Source organism: Eleutherodactylus coqui, chromosome 6 (assembly GCF_035609145.1).
Source record: "Eleutherodactylus coqui strain aEleCoq1 chromosome 6, aEleCoq1.hap1, whole genome shotgun sequence".
Lineage (NCBI taxonomy): Eukaryota > Metazoa > Chordata > Amphibia > Anura > Eleutherodactylidae > Eleutherodactylus > Eleutherodactylus coqui.
The window spans coordinates 46000396-46017375 of NC_089842.1; positions in this window are offsets into that span (position 1 = coordinate 46000396).

Sequence of the window (16980 nt, forward strand, 5' to 3'; positions counted from 1 at the left end):
TAGGAAAAGCTAATGGGTCCCAACTCGATTATTCAATTCTAAGCGCAAAAGAATTAGCGTCCAAATTTTACGTGCGGAATGTAATTTCTTCACTTTCCGGTGTCATAGAAGCAGGAAATTTTGCACGAGCATTGATTATGTCATAAATAGGAAAAGCTAATGGGTCCCAACTCGATTATTCAATTCTGTGCGCAAAAGAATTAGCGTCCAAATTTTACGTACGGAATCTAATTTTCTCACTTTCCGGTGTCATAGAAACATGAAATTTGGCACGAGCATTGATTATGTCATAAATAGGAAAAGTTAATAAGTCCCAACTCCATTATTCAATTCTAGCGCAAAAGAATTGGTGTCAAAATTTTACGTGCGGAATGTAATTTTCTCACTTTCCGGTGTCATAGAAACTGGAAATTTGGCACGAGCATTGATTATGTCATAAATAGGAAAAGCTAATGGGTCCCGACTCGATTATTCAATTCTATGCGCAAAAGAATTTGCGTCCAAATTTTACGTACGGAATGTGTTTTTCTCACTTTCCGGTGTCATAGAAACGGGAAATTTGGCACAAGCATTGATTATGTCATAAATAGGAAAAGCTAATAGGTCCCAACTCGATTATTCAATTCTAAGTGCAAAAGAATTAGCGTCCAAATTTTACGTGCGGAATGTAATTTTCTCATTTTCCGGTGTCATAGAAACGGGAAATTTGGCACGAGTATTGATTATGTCATAAATAGGAAAAGTTAATAGGTCCCAACTCGATTATTCAATTCTAAGCGCAAAAGAATTAGTGTCCAAATTTTTATGTACGAATCTAATTCTCTCACTTCTTGATGTCATTTTATATGAAGGAAACGTCGCATGGCTACCTCCACGTGGTGTTTCCTGGGTAACGCAGAGAACTATGCAAAATGGTGAACATATGTTTTTCCTCAGTATCTCTAAAGTAACCACGACTTCATAAGATTTTCCGTGTGAACACCAGATAAACACCAGTACCAAATTAACTCGGGTGAAGCCGGGTATATCAGCTAGTTTAATATATATTGGTGACATCCGTTTCTCCTGCCCATGTGCATAACCTTACATTTATCAATATTGAACTTCATTTGCCATTTTTCTACCCAAGCCCCCAGTTTATCTAGGTCCTTTTGTAGCTGCATATTGTCTTCCGTTGTATTAATTGTCTTGTATAATTTTGTGTCATCTGCAAATATTGATATTTTACTGTGCAGTCCCTCTATCAGGTCATTGATACATTCTTCTTACCTTATTGTGGACCCTATAAAATTAAACATTTCTACTGCGACATTGTATGTCTAATGGCCTTGGCGTGTACTGACACACAATTTAGGTGCTTTCCTATTAATAATTGTTTTAATATACATGGATCATTTGGACAATTATAAAGCACCATTCTATAGCAGGTATTAAGAAAGCTTTCTCCACCTACTCCTCTCACCTCATAGTAGAGACTATTAGTAATGAGCGAGCACACTCGTCCGATCTTGATGCTCGATCGAGTATTAGACGACTCGAGATGCTCGCTACTCGGGTGAAGCACCACACAGTGCTCGAGTAAATTTCATTTCCACTCCCCGCATGTTTAGGGCCATTTTTTAGCCACTAAACATGCAGGGAAGGCATTACTACTTCCTGCTGTGATGTGCCAACCCTGTGCATGTCTACAGCAGTGAGTGGCTGGCGGGATCAGGTGACCGCTGAGTACTTAAACTGGTGCCGCCCACGGCTCGCCTCAGACGCATGCTGGCAGAGTTAAGGGATAGAGCTGCTGAGATAGGGAAAGCGTTCTGGTGGGGATTAGGTTGCGGTTAGGCAGGGATCCTGACTTCAAGAACCCATCAGTCTTTCTTAGGACTACTCCTCTCATTGTGTGCATTAGCATTTTGGCTGGCTGGGACCAGTAGTGCACCATTTTTTTTTTCAAGACGTTTAAAAATAAAGAAAGAAAAACGGCTCGGCGCTCCAGCGGACAAAAAACCCACAGGAAAGCTGAAGATCAGTTTGTGATCTTTAATATACAAAGATAAATATGACGCATTTCATCACGATCACCGCGACTTTTTCAAGTATTACAGACATTAAATACATCATTATATATATAGATAATATGTGGGACTTACATTTAGGACCGCCAATGAATGATAGTCGGAACAAATCCCACATGTGTGTGAATCTCTTCCAGAGTGCATTGCGGTGCCTGTTGGTATGGACGCGCTCACATGCCATGTGTGGAGGCCACTTCCGGGTTTGTGTGTAGCGCTTGACGTCAGTACTCACGTTTGGAGAGCACGCTGCGTGAGGAGGACACGTAGTGTATAACCACTTCCGGGTGTCGTACCCACCGCATGATGTGGGCACGTACGCCCGGAACGCACGTTACAAGGGAATGGAACGCACACATCAGGATATCCGAGTGTCATATCGGGGTTTCTGTTAGGACAAAGAATTGGTGTCCATTCGGATAGAGAATGCGCTTTCCTTTACATTAGACATCGGTGTATCTCTAGTTATGTAATCTCAACAAAGACATCATATTAAATTATTGTTACATTTCATAAAATCATGTAATTTTCCCGGTGTGCCCTCACGGTTACTGGGAAGGTCCACTTAACCACGGACATGTGGACAAGTGCCGGTGGGCAGGGACACTATATCTCCCTGACGGCACATTGGGTGAACTTGGTGGAGGCTGGGACCGAGTCTGACCCTGGGTCTGCTCACGTGCTAACTAGAGATGAGCGAACGTACTCGTCCGAGCTTGATACTCGTTCGAGTATTAGCATGTTTGAGATGCTCGTTACTCGTAACGAGTACCACGCGATGTTCGAGTTACTTTCACTTTCATCTCGGAGACGTTAGCGCACTTTTCTGGCCAATACAAAGACAGGGAAGGCATTACAACTTCCCGCTGCGACATTCAAGCCCTATACCACCCCCCTGCAGTGAGTGGCTGGCGAGATCAGGTGTCACCCGAGTATAAAAATCGGCCCCTCCCGCGGCTCGCCACAGATTTGTTCTGACATAGAGGAGGGAAAGTGCTGTTGGTGCTGGAGCTGCTATAGGGAGAATGTTAGGAGTATTTTTGGCTTCAAGAACCCCAACGGTCCTTCTTAGGGCCACATCTAACCGTGTGCAGTACTGTGGAGGCTGCTTTTTGCAGTGTTGCACTTTTTTTTTTTTTGTATATCGGCCGTGCAGAGCATTGCACTCTGCAGCAATTATACATAGTCCAGGGCCAGTAGTGGTGGTGAGGCAGGGACAGAAGACATATATTGTGAGGCAGGGACAGAAGACATATATTGTGAGGCAGGGACAGAAGACATATATTTATTGAATATAGGCAGTGGGCCTTTCCAAAAACATTTGGGGGAAAAAATCTATTTGGGCTGCCTGTGACTGTCCTCAGTGTTCTGGGTCTGTGCTGGGTGTAGTTGTCCTCCTAATTCATACGCAGCCAGCTAAGTGTTACAGCAGGCTTGCGCAAAATTATTTCCTGGCTCTGCGTTGGCTGTTACATCACATTCCAGTCCACAGTGCAACAGTCTGCAGTTATTTTACATACTCCAGGGCCAGTAGTGGTGACGCAGGGACAGAAGACATATTTATTGAATATAGGCAGTGGGCCTTTGCAAAAACATTTGGAGAAAAAAATCTATTTGGGCTGCCTGTGACTGTCCTCAGTGTTCTGGGTCTGTGCTGGGTGTAGTAGTCCTCCTAATTCATACGCAGCCAGCTAAGTGTTACAGCAGGCTTGCGCAAAATTATTTCCTGGCTCTGCGTTGGCTGTTACATCACATTCCAGTCCACAGTGCAACAGTCTGCAGTTATTTTACATACTCCAGGGCCAGCAGTGGTGACGCAGGGACAGAAGACATATTTATTGAATATAGACAGTGGGCCTTTGCAAAAACATTTGGAGAAAAAAATCTATTTGGGCTGCCTGTGACTGTCCTCAGTGTTCTGGGTCTGTGCTGGGTGCAGTTGTCCTCCTAATTCATACGCAGCCAGCTAAGTGTTACAGCAGGCTTGCGCAAAATTATTTCCTGGCTCTGCGTTGGCTGTTACATCACATTCCAGTCCACAGTGCAACAGTCTGCAGTTATTTTACATACTCCAGGGCCAGCAGTGGTGACGCAGGGACAGAAGACATATTTATTGAATATAGACAGTGGGCCTTTGCAAAAACATTTGGGGAAAAAAATCTATTTGGGCTGCCTGTGACTGTCCTCAGTGTTCTGGGTCTGTGCTGGGTGCAGTTGTCCTCCTAATTCATACGCAGCCAGCTAAGTGTTACAGCAGGCTTGCGCAAAATTATTTCCTGGCGTTCCGTAAGCGAAGTCAGCCTCCAACCACAGGCCAATAAGCGGCACATTTAATTACAGCGTTCTGTTTCTGCACTACTGGTAATACACCATGCTGAGGGGTAGGGGTAGGCCTAGAGGACGTGGACGCGGGCGCGGACGCGGAGGCCCAAGTCAGGGTGCAGGCACAGGCCGAGCTCCTGATCCAGGTGTATCGCAGCCGACTGCTGCGGGATTAGGAGAGAGGCACGTTTCTGGCATCCCCACATTCATCTCACAATTAATGGGTCCACGCGGTAGACCTTTATTAGAAAATGAGCAGTGTGAGCAGGTCCTGTTGTGGATGGCAGAAAGTGCATCCAGCAATCTATCGTCCACCCAGAGTTCTGCGCCGTCCACTGCTGCAACTCTGAATCCTCTGGCTGCTGCTCCTCCTTCCTCCCAGCCTCCTCACTCCATTACAATGACACATTCTGAGGAGCAGGCAGACTCCCAGGAACTGTTCCCGGGCCCCTGCCCAGAATGGGCAGCAAGGGTTCCGAATCCTCTCCCACTGGAGGAGTTTGTCGTGACCGATGCCCAACCTTTGGAAAGTTCCCGGGGTCCGGGGGATGAGGCTGGGGACTTCCGGCAACTGTCTCAAGAACTTTCAGTGGGTGAGGAGGACTATGACGGTGAGACACAGTTGTCTATCAGTGAGGTAGTAGTAAGGGCAGTAAGTCCGAGGGAGGAGCGCACAGAGGATTCGGAGGAAGAGCAGCAGGACGATGAGGTGACTGACCCCACCTGGTTTGCTACGCCTACTGAGGACAGGTCTTCAGAGGGGGAGGCAAGGGCAGCAGCAGGGCATGTTGCAAGAGGCAGTGCGGTGGCCAGGGGTAGAGGCAGGGCCAGACCGAATAATCCACCAACTGTTTCCCAAAGCGCCCCCTCGCGCCATGCCACCCTACAGAGGCTGAGGTGCTCAAGGGTCTGGCAGTTTTTCACAGAGAGTGCAGACGACCGACGAACAGTGGTGTGCAACCTTTGTCGCGCCAAGATCAGCCGGGGAGCCACCACTACCAGCCTCACCACCACCAGCATGCGCAAACATATGATGGCCAAGCACCCCACAAGGTGGGACGAAGGCCGTTCACCGCCTCCGGTTTGCACTGCTGCCTCTCCCCCTGTGCCCCAACCTGCCACTGAGATCCAACCCCCCTCTCAGGGCACAGGCACTACCATCTCCTGGCCTGCACCCACACCCTCACCTCCGCTGTCCTCGGCCCCATCCACCAATGTCTGTCAGCGCACCGTCCAGCCGTCGCTAGCGCAAGTGTTGGAGCGCAAGTGCAAGTACGCCGCCACGCACCCGCACGCTGAAGCGTTAAACGTGCACATAGCCAAATTTATCAGCCTGGAGATGCTGCCGTATAGGGTTGTGGAAACGGAGTCTTTCAAAAGTATGATGTGGCGGCGGCCCCGTGCTACTCAGTTCCCAGTCGCCACTACTTTTCCCGATGTGCTGTCCCAGCCCTGCACGACCACGTCTCCCGCAACATTGTACGCGCCCTCACCAACGCGGTTACTGCCAAGGTCCACTTAACAACGGACACGTGGACAAGCACAGGCGGGCAAGGCCACTATATCTCCCTGACGGCACATTGGGTGAATTTAGTGGAGGCTGGGACAGAGTCAGAGCCTGGGACCGCTCACGTCCTACCCACCCCCAGAATTGCGGGCCCCAGCTCGGTGCTGGTATCTGCGGCGGTGTATTCTTCCTCCACTAAACCACCCTCCTCCTCCTCATCCTCCTCCGACGCAACCTCTGTCTCGCAATCAAGATGTGTCAGCAGCAGCACGTCGCCAGCAGTCGGTGTCGCGCGGCATTGCAGCACAGCGGTGGGCAAGCGTCAGCAGGCCGTGCTGAAACTACTCAGCTTAGGAGAGAAGAGGCACACAGCCCAGGAACTGCTGCAGGGTCTGACAGAACAGACCGACCGCTGGCTTGCGCCACTGAGCCTCCAACCGGGCATGGTCGTGTGTGACAACGGCCGTAACCTGGTGGCGGCTCTGCAGCTCGGCAGCCTCACGCACGTGCCATGCCTGGCCCACGTCTTTAATTTGGTGGTTCAGCGCTTTCTGAAAAGCTACCCACGCTTATCAGACCTGCTCGGAAAGGTGTGACGGCTCAGCGCACATTTCCGCAAGTCCCACACGGACGCTGCCACCCTGCGCACCCTGCAACATCGGTTTAATCTGCCAGTGCACCGACTGCTGTGCGACGTGCCCACACGGTGGAACTCTACGCTCCACATGTTGGCCAGGCTCTATGAGCAGCGTAGAGCTATAATGGAATACCAACTCCAACATGGGTGGCGCAGTGGGAGTCAGCCTCCTCAATTCTTTACAGAAGAGTGGGCCTGCTTGGCAGACATCTGCCAGGTCCTTGGAAACTTTGAGGAGTCTACCCAGATGGTGAGCAGGGATGCTGCAATCATTAGCTTCACCATTCCTCTGCTATGCCTCTTGAGAAGTTCCCTGCAAAGCATAAAGGCAGACGCTTTGCGCTCGGAAACAGAGCCGGGGGAAGACAGTATGTCGCTGGATAGTCAGAGCACCCTCCTGTCTATATCTCAGCGCGTTGAGGAGGAGGAGGAGCATGAGGAGGATGAGGAGGAGGGGGAAGAGACAGCTTGGCCCACTGCTGAGGGTACCCATGCTGCTTGCCTGTCATCCTTTCAGCGTGTATGGCCTGAGGAGGAGGAGGAGGATCCCGAAAGTGATCTTCCTAGTGAGGACAGCCATGTGTTGCGTACAGGTACCCTGGCACACATGGCTGACTTCATGTTAGGATGCCTTACTCGTGACCCTCGCGTTACACGCATTCTGGCCACTACAGATTACTGGGTGTACACACTGCTCTACCCACGGTATAAGGAGAACCTTTCCACTCTCATACCCGAAGAGGAAAGGGGTTCGAGAGTGATGCTATACCACAGGACCCTGGCGGACAAACTGATGGTAAAATTCCCATCCGACAGCGCTAGTGGCCGAAGTCGCTGTTCCAAGGGCCAGGTAGCAGGGGAGGCGCAGAGATCAGGCAGCATGTACAGCACAGGCAGGGGAACACTCTCTAAGGCCTTTGACAGCTTTCTGGCTCCCCAGCAAGACTGTGTCACCGCTCCCCAGTCAAGGCTGAGTCGGCGGGAGCACTGTAAAAGGATGGTGAGGGAGTACGTAGCCGATCGCACGACCGTCCTCCGTGACGCCTCTGCCCCCTACAACTACTGGGTGTCGAAGCTGGACACGTGGCCTGAACTCGCGCTGTATGCCCTGGAGGTGCTTGCTTGTCCTGCGGCTAGCATCTTGTCAGAGAGGGTGTTTAGTGCGGCTGGGGGAATCATCACAGATAATCGTACCCGCCTGTCAACCGACAGTGCCGACAGGCTTACACTCATCAAGATGAATAAAGCCTGGATTTCACCAGACTGTTCTTCTCCACCAGCGGACAGCAGCGATACCTAAACAATACGTAGGCTGCAACGGCGGATGGAAGCATTGTTCTCTATCACCATCAAAAACGTGGACCTTTTAGCTTCATCAATCTGTGTATAATATTCATCCTCCTCCTGCTCCTCCTCCTGAAACCTGACGTAATCACGCCGAACGGGCAATTTTTCTTAGGCCCACAAGGCTCAGTCATATAATTTTTGTAAACAATTTTTATACGTTTCAATGCTTATTAAAGCGTTGAAACTTTCACCTGAACCAATTTTTATTTTAACTGGGCTGCCTCCAGGCCTAGTTACAAATTAAGCCACATTAACCAAAGCGATTAATGGGTTTCACCTGCCCTCTTGGTTGGGCATGGGCAATTTTTCTCAGGTACATTAGTACTGTTGGTACACCAATTTTTGTGGGCCCTCGCCTACAGTGTAATCCAATTAATTTTTTGCCCACCTGCATTACAGCTGACGTTACATCAGCTGTGCTGGGCACTGCAATGGGATATATTTATGTACCGCCGGTGGGTTCCAGGGAGCCACCCATGCTGTCGGTCCACACGGAGTTGTAACTACATGTGTCCACTTCTAAAGAACCCCAGTCTGACTGGGGCATGCAGTTTGGGCCGAATCCCACCTGCATTTAATCTGACGTTAGCTCTGCTGTAGAGGACACTGCAATGGGATACATTTATGTACAGCGGGTGGGTTCCAGGGAGCCACCCATGCTGTGGGTGCACACGGAATTCCCATTGCGGAGTTGGGAATTCCCAGTTGCACCTGCCTGTGACTATTTATAAAAAACCGCGGTCTGACTGGGGCATGCAGACACCTTGACAGAATGAATAGTGTGTGGCACATAGGTTCCCCATTGCTATGCCCACGTGTGCAGCTCCTGATGGCGGTGGCACAGAATTATATTTCTCATTGCTTCTGTACAGCATTGTGGGCTATCACCCCGCCCCTTTTAAAGAGGGTCGCTGCCTAGCCGTGCCAACCCTCTGCAGTGTGTGCCTGCGGTTCCTCCTCATGGCAGACACACTTATAAATAGACATGAGGGTGGTGTGGCATGAGTGCAGCTGAAGGCTGCGCAGGGACACTTTGGTGTGCGCTGTGGACACTGCGTCGTGCGGGGTGGGGGGGGGGCAGCATGTAACCCAGGAGAAGTGGCAGCGGAGTGTCATGCAGGCAGTGATTGTGCTTTGTTGGAGGTAGTGTGGTGCTTAGCTAAGGTATGCATTGCTGTTGAGGGCTTTTCAGAAGTAAAAGTTGTTGGGAGGGGGGGGGCCACTCTTGCCGCTATTGTGGCTTAATAGTGGGACCTGGGAACTTGAGATGCAGCCCAACATGTAGCCCCTCACCTGCCCTATCCGTTGCTGTGTCGTTCCCATCACTTTCTTGAATTGCCCAGATTTTCACAAATGAAAACCTTAGCGAGCATCGGCGATATACAGAAATGCTCGGGTCGCCCATTGACTTCAATGGGGTTCGTTACTCGAAATGAACCCTCGAGCATCGCGATAATTTCGTCCCGAGTAACGAGCACCTGAGCATTTTGGTGCTCGCTCATCTCTAGTGCTAACACATTGAGTATTGCGGGTTCTACCACGGTGAAGATTTCTGCGGCTTATTATACCACCTCCTCCAAATACCCCCCCTGCACCTCTCAATTACCATGTGTGAGCATGTTGCCAGCAGTCGGAAGCTCAAGGCACTGCAGCACTGTGGTGGGGAAGCGTTAGCAGGCCGTGCTGAAACTAATCAGCTTGGGAGAGAAGAGGCACACCGCCCGAGAGCTGTTGCAGGGTTTGATGGAGCAGACCGACCAGTGGCTTTCGCCGCTGGACCTCCAACCAGGCATGGTCGTGTGTGATAATGGGCATAACCTGGTGGCGGCTCTGCAGCTTGGCAGACTAACACATGTGCCATGCCTGGCCCACGTGCTCTATCTGGTGGTTCAGCGCTTTCTTAAAAACTACCCCCATTTGTCTGACCTGCTCAGCAAGGTGCGTCGCATGTGCGCCCATTTCAGGAAGTTCACTAAGGATGCTGCCACCCTCAGGACACTGCAACATCGCTTCCAGCTGCCAGTGCACCGACTGCTGTGCAACGTGCCCACTTGCTGGAATTTTACGTTGTACATGTTGGCCAGGCTGTACGAGCAGCGTAGAGCAATAGTAGAATACCAGCTGCAGCATGGCTGGCGGAGTGGTAGTCAGCCTCCACACTTCTTCACAGAGGAGTGGGCATGAATGGCAGACATCTGTCAGGTTTTAGGAAACTTTGAGGAGTCTGCACAAATGGTGAGCGGCGATGCGGCCATTATCAGCATAACCATCCAGCAGTTTTGCCTGCTGAGAAGTTCGCTGCTAAGCATAAAGGCCGACACTTCGCGGTTAGAACAGGAGATGGGCGATGACAATATGTCGCTTGATAGCCAGACCACCCTCACGCCTGTTTCTCAGCGCATATTGGAGGAGGAGGAGGGGGAAGAGACTGCTGCCCACACTGCAGAGGGTACCCATGCTACTTCACTCACATCTGTTCAGCGTGTATGGGCAGAAGAGGAGGATCATGAAAGTCATCTTCCTAGTGAGGATAGCGATGTGTTGCGTACTGGGACTCTGACACACTTGGCTGACTTCATGTTAGACTGCCTTTCCTGGACCTTCGCGTTAGACGCATTCTGGCCAACATGGATTACTGGCTGTTTACTAGAGATGAGCGAATGTACTCGTCCGAGCTTGATGCTCGCTCGAGTATTAGGGTACTCGAGATGCTCGTTACTCGAGACGAGCACCACGTGGTACTCGAGTCAATTCCATTTCCTTCCCTGCATGTTTTGCGCCATTTTCTGGCCAATAGAATGTAGGGAAGGCATTACAACTTCCTCCTGTGACGTTCCAGCCCTATCCCACCCCCCTGCAGTGAGTGGCTGGCGAGATCAAGTGACCGCCGAGTATATAAAGCAGTCCCGCCCGCTGCTCGCCTCAGACACACGCTGGCAGAGATTAGGGAGAGTGCTGCTGCTATAGGGAGAGTGTTAGCGTCTTCAAGAACCCCAACGGTCCTTCTTAGGGCCACATCTGACCATGTACATTACTGTTGTGGCTGCTGGGAGCAGTTTTGCACACATTTTTTTTTTTTCATCTTGGGCTATGCAGACTATTGTGTTGTCAGTCTGCAGCCAATTATACAGAGTATAGGGGCAGTACTGGTTAAGCAGGGACAGTGGTAGTGTAGAATCCTGTCAACAAGTACTCCCAAAAAGCTCCTCCTTAGGGCTACCTGTGAGCTTGTGCATTACTGTTGTAGTGGCTCAAAATTAGCCAGCTAGGCCTGCAGCCCAGCGTATAATTTTTTCGGCCTACAGTGTGCGTTACATAACTGCTGTGACCCTCCAAGTGCAGGCCAATAATTGCCTAATTTTTTACACCGCTCTGTGCGTCCCGTAAACTTCACGCACAGCGTACGCCCACAGCCGCTGATAGAGGGAAAGACATATACACACTATCTAGGCTGTTTGCTTTTTCTAAAAAATTTGAAAAAAAGCTCCTCCTTAGGGCTACCTGTGACCGTGTGCATTTTACTGCGTGGCTGCTGGGAGTTGTAGTGACTCACTATTACACAGCTAGGCCTTTTTGCAGCCTAGCGTATAATTTTTTATGGACTGCAGAGTGCATAACATAACCGCTGTCAGCCTCCAACTGCACGCCACTAATTGCATAATTATTCAGACCGCTCTGTGTCTGCTCTATTGGTAATACATCATGCTGAGCGGTAGGGGTAGGCCTAGAGGACATGGCCATGGACACGGGCGAGGACGCGGAGGTCCAAATGAGGGTGTGGGCACAGGCCAAGTTCTTGGTCCAGGTGAATCGCAGGCGGCTGATGCGGAATTAGGAGAGAGGCAAGTTTCTCGGGTCCCCAGCTTCATATCACAATTTTTGGGTTCATGTGGTAGACCTGTATTACAAAATGAGCAGTGTGAGCAGGTCCTGTCGTGGATGGCAGGAATGCATCCAGCAATGTATCGACCACCCAGTCTTCTACGCTGTCCACTGCTGCAACTCTGAATCCTCTCGCTGCTGCTCCTCCTTCCTCCCAGCCTCCTCTCTCCATGAAACTGACACATTCTGATGAGCAGACAGACTCCCAGGAACTGTTCTCGGGCCCCTGCCTTGATTGGGAAAAAATGGTTCCTCTCCCACCTGAGGAGTTTGTCGTGACCGATGCCCAACCTTTGGAAAGTTCCCGGGGTCCGGGTGATGAGGCTGGGTTCTTCCGGCAACTGTCTCAAGAGCTTTCAGTGGGTGAGGAGGTCGATGATGATGAGACACAGTTGTCTATCTGTGAGATAGTAGTAAGGGCAGTAAGTCCGAGGGAGGAGCGCACAGAGGATTCGGAGGAAGAGCCGCTGGGCGATGAGGTGACTGACCCCACCTGGATCGCTAAGCCAACTGAGGAGAAGTCTTCAAAGGGGGAGGCAAGTGCAGCAGCAGGACAGGTTGAATGAGGCAGTGGGGTGGCCAGGGGTAGAGGCAGGGCCAGAGCGAAGACTCCCCCAATTGTTTCCCAAAGCACCCCCTCGCGCCAAGTCACCATGCAGAGGCCTGGGTCTTCAAAGGTGTGGATGTTTTTCAGTGAGAGCGCGGACGACCGACGAACAGTGGTGTGCAACCTGTGTCGCGCCAAGATCAGCCGGGGAACCACCAGTACCAGCCTCACCACCACCAGAATGCGCAGGCATATGATGGCCAAGCACCCCACGAGGTGAGACGAAGGCCGCTCACCGCCTCTGGGTCGCACCACTGCCTCTCCCCCTGTGCCCCAACCTGCCACTAAGATCCAACCCCCCTCTCAGGACACAGGCATGAGCGCCTCCCGGCCTGCACCCACACCCTCACCTCTGCTGTCCTCGGCCCCATCCAGCAATGTCTCTCAGCACAGACTCCAGCTGTCGCTAGCGCAAGCGCAAATACGCCACCACGCACCCGCACGCTCAAGCTTTAAATGTGCACATTGCCAAATTGATCAGTGTGGAGATACTGTCGTACAGGCTTGTGGAAACGGAGGCTTTCAAAAACATGATGGCGGTGGCGATCCCACGCCACTCGGTCCCCAGTCGTCACTATTTTTCCCGGTGTGCCGTCCTAGCCCTACACCAGCACGTCTCCTGCAACATCAATCGTGCCCTCACCAATGCGGTTACTGGGAAGGTCCACTTAACCATGGACACGTGGACAAGTACTGGCGGGCAGTGCCACTATATCTCCCTGACGGCACACTGGGTGAATTTGGTGGAGGCTGGGACTGAGTCAGAGCCTGGGACCACACACGTCCTACCCACACCCAGAATTGCGGGTCCTTCTTTGGTTCTGGTATCTGCGGCGGTCTATGCCACCTCCTCTAAACCCTCCTCCTCCACCATGTCTACCTCTCAATTAAGAAATGTCAGCAGCACGCCGCCAGCAGTCGGTATGGCGTGGCAGCACAGCGGTGGGCAAGTGTCAGCAGGCCATGCTGAAACTACTCAGCCTAGGTGACAAGAGGCACACGGCCCCCGAGCTGTTGCAGGGTCTGACTGAGCAGACCGACATCTAGCTTTCGCCGCTGAGCCTCCAACCGGGCATGGTCGTGTGTGACAACGGCCGTAACCTGGTGGCAGCTCTGCAGCTCGGCAGCCTCACACACGTGCCATGCCTGGCCCACGTCTTCAAACTGGTGGTTCAGCGGTTTCTGAAAAACTACCTGCACTTGTCAGACCTGCTTGGCAAGGTGCACCGTGTCTGCGCACATTTCCGCAAGTCCACTACGGACGCTGCCACCCTGCAGACACTGCAACATCGGTTTAATCTGCCAGAGCACCGGCTGCTGTGCGACGTGCCCACACGGTGGAATTCTACGCTCCACATGTTGGCCAGGCTCTATGAGCAGCGTAGAGCAATAGTGGAATACCAACTCCAACATGGGCGGCGTAGTGGGAGTCAGCCGCCCCAATTCTTTACCGAGGATTGGGCCTGGATGGCAGACATTTGCCACGTCCTTAGAAACTTTGAGGACTCTACTGAGAGGGTGAGCGGCGATGCTGCAATCATTAGCGTCACCATTCCTCTGCTATGCCTGCTGAGAAGTTTGTTGCAAAGCATAAAAGGTGACGCTTTGCGGTCGGAACAGGAGACGGGGGAAGAGAGTATGTCGCTTGATAGTCAGAGCACCCTCATGTCTATATGTCAGCGCGTTTTGGAGAAAGAGGAGGAGGAGGAAGAGGAGGTGGAGGAGACAGCTGGGCCCACTGCAGAGGCTACCCATGCTGCTTGTGTCTATTCATCGTGTATGGCCTGTGGACAAGGAGGAGGAGGAGGAGGAGAAGGAGGAGGAGGATAATGAAAGTGATCTTCCTAGTGAGGACAGCCATGTCTTGCGTACTGGCACCCTGGCACACATGGCTGACTTCATGTTAGGCTGCCTTTCTCGTGACCCTTGCGTTAGACGCATTCTGGCCACTGCGGATTACTGTGTGTACACCCTTCTCGACCCACGGTATAAGGAGAACCTTTCCCCTCTCATTCCCGAAGAGGAAAGGGGTTCGAGAGTGATGCAATATCACAGGGCCCTGGTGGACAAACTGATGGTAAACTTCCCATCTGACAGCACTAGCGGCAGAAGGCGCAGTTCCGAGGGCCAAGTAGCAGGGGAGGCACGGAGATCAGGCAGCATGTTAAGGTCCACTTAACAATGGACACGTGGACAAGTACTGGTGGGCAGGGCCACTGTATCTCCCTGACGGCACATTGGGTGAACTTGGTAGAGACTGGGACCGAGTCAGAGCCTGGGACCGCTCACATCCTACCCACACCCAGAATAGCGGGTCCTACTTCTGTGTTGGTATCTGCAGCGTTTTATGCCACCTCTTCCAAACCACCTCCCTCCTCCTCCTTCGCCACCTCCACCTCTCAATTAAGAAGTGTGAGCATGTCGCTAGTGGTCGGTAGCATGCGGCAGCACAGCGGTGAACAAGCGTCAGCAAGCCGTGCTGAAACTAATCCGCTTAGGTGACAAGAGGCACACGGCCCCCGAGCTGTTGCAGGGTCTGACTGAGCAGACCGACATCTAGCTTTCGCCGCTGAGCCTCCAACCGGGCATGGTCGTGTGTGACAACGGCCGTAACCTGGTGGCAGCTCTGCAGCTCGGCAGCCTCACACACGTGCCATGCCTGGCCCACGTCTTCAAACTGGTGGTTCAGCGGTTTCTGAAAAACTACCTGCACTTGTCAGACCTGCTTGGCAAGGTGCACCGTGTCTGCGCACATTTCCGCAAGTCCACTACGGACGCTGCCACCCTGCAGACACTGCAACATCGGTTTAATCTGCCAGAGCACCGGCTGCTGTGCGACGTGCCCACACGGTGGAATTCTACGCTCCACATGTTGGCCAGGCTCTATGAGCAGCGTAGAGCAATAGTGGAATACCAACTCCAACATGGGCGGCGTAGTGGGAGTCAGCCGCCCCAATTCTTTACCGAGGATTGGGCCTGAATGGCAGACATTTGCCACGTCCTTAGAAACTTTGAGGACTCTACTGAGAGGGTGAGCGGCGATGCTGCAATCATTAGCGTCACCATTCCTCTGCTATGCCTGCTGAGAAGTTTGTTGCAAAGCATAAAAGGTGACGCTTTGCGGTCGGAACAGGAGACGGGGGAAGAGAGTATGTCGCTTGATAGTCAGAGCACCCTCATGTCTATATGTCAGCGCGTTTTGGAGAAAGAGGAGGAGGAGGAAGAGGAGGTGGAGGAGACAGCTGGGCCCACTGCAGAGGCTACCCATGCTGCTTGTGTCTATTCATCGTGTATGGCCTGTGGACAAGGAGGAGGAGGAGGAGGAGAAGGAGGAGGAGGATAATGAAAGTGATCTTCCTAGTGAGGACAGCCATGTCTTGCGTACTGGCACCCTGGCACACATGGCTGACTTCATGTTAGGCTGCCTTTCTCGTGACCCTTGCGTTAGACGCATTCTGGCCACTGCGGATTACTGTGTGTACACCCTTCTCGACCCACGGTATAAGGAGAACCTTTCCCCTCTCATTCCCGAAGAGGAAAGGGGTTCGAGAGTGATGCAATATCACAGGGCCCTGGTGGACAAACTGATGGTAAACTTCCCATCTGACAGCACTAGCGGCAGAAGGCGCAGTTCCGAGGGGAGGCACGGAGATCAGGCAGCATGTTCAGCGCAGGAAGGGCAACACTCTCCAAGGCCTTTGCCAGCTTTATGGCTCCCCAGCAAGACTGCGTCCCCACTCCCCAGTCAAGACTTAGTGGGAGGGAGCACTGTAAAAAGATGGTAAGGGAGTACGTATCCGATCGTACCACCATCCTCTGTGATGCCTCAGTTCCATACAACTATTGGGTGTCAAATCTGGACATGTGGCACAAACCTGCGCAGTATGCCCTGGAGGTGCTGGCTTGCCCTGCCGCTAGCGTCTTGTCAGAGAGGGTGTTTAGTGCTGCTGGGGGAATCATCACGGACAAGCGTACCCACCTGTCAACTGCCAGTGCCGACATGCTTACACTCATAAAGATGAACAAAGCCTGGATTTCCCCAGACGTCTCATCTCCACCAGCGGAGAGCAGCGGAACCTAAAGAATCTTTTTGCTGCAACCGCAGATAAAAGCACTCTTCTGTATCACCGGGAAAACGGGGCATTTATCTTTGTCAATCTGTCTCTGACATTAGTCCTCCTCCTGCTACTCCTGCTCCAGAAACAACATGTCATCACGCTGAACGGCCAATTTTTCTGCGGCCCACAAGGCTCATCTACATCTACCAATGTTTTTACAATTTTTCTAAGTTTCAAAAGTATTGAGACTGTTACATGAACCAATTTTTTCAACAGGGCTGCCTCCAGGCTCTGTTACAAATTAAGCAACAGTGAGCTGTATTTTTAAAAAATGTTTATGGGTTTCACCTGCCCTCTCGGTTGACAAAATTTTTCAGAGGTACACTTGTACTCTTAGTACACTAATTTTTCGGGCCCACGCTTTCCGGCCTTCGCCTATGCTCATGGTATCCCAATGTTTCAGAGGTTGGCCTATACTATTACTACAGAAATTTTACTGGGGTTTTCCTGCCTGCCTATACTTCTGCTACGAGAAAGTTACAGTGGTCTGCTTA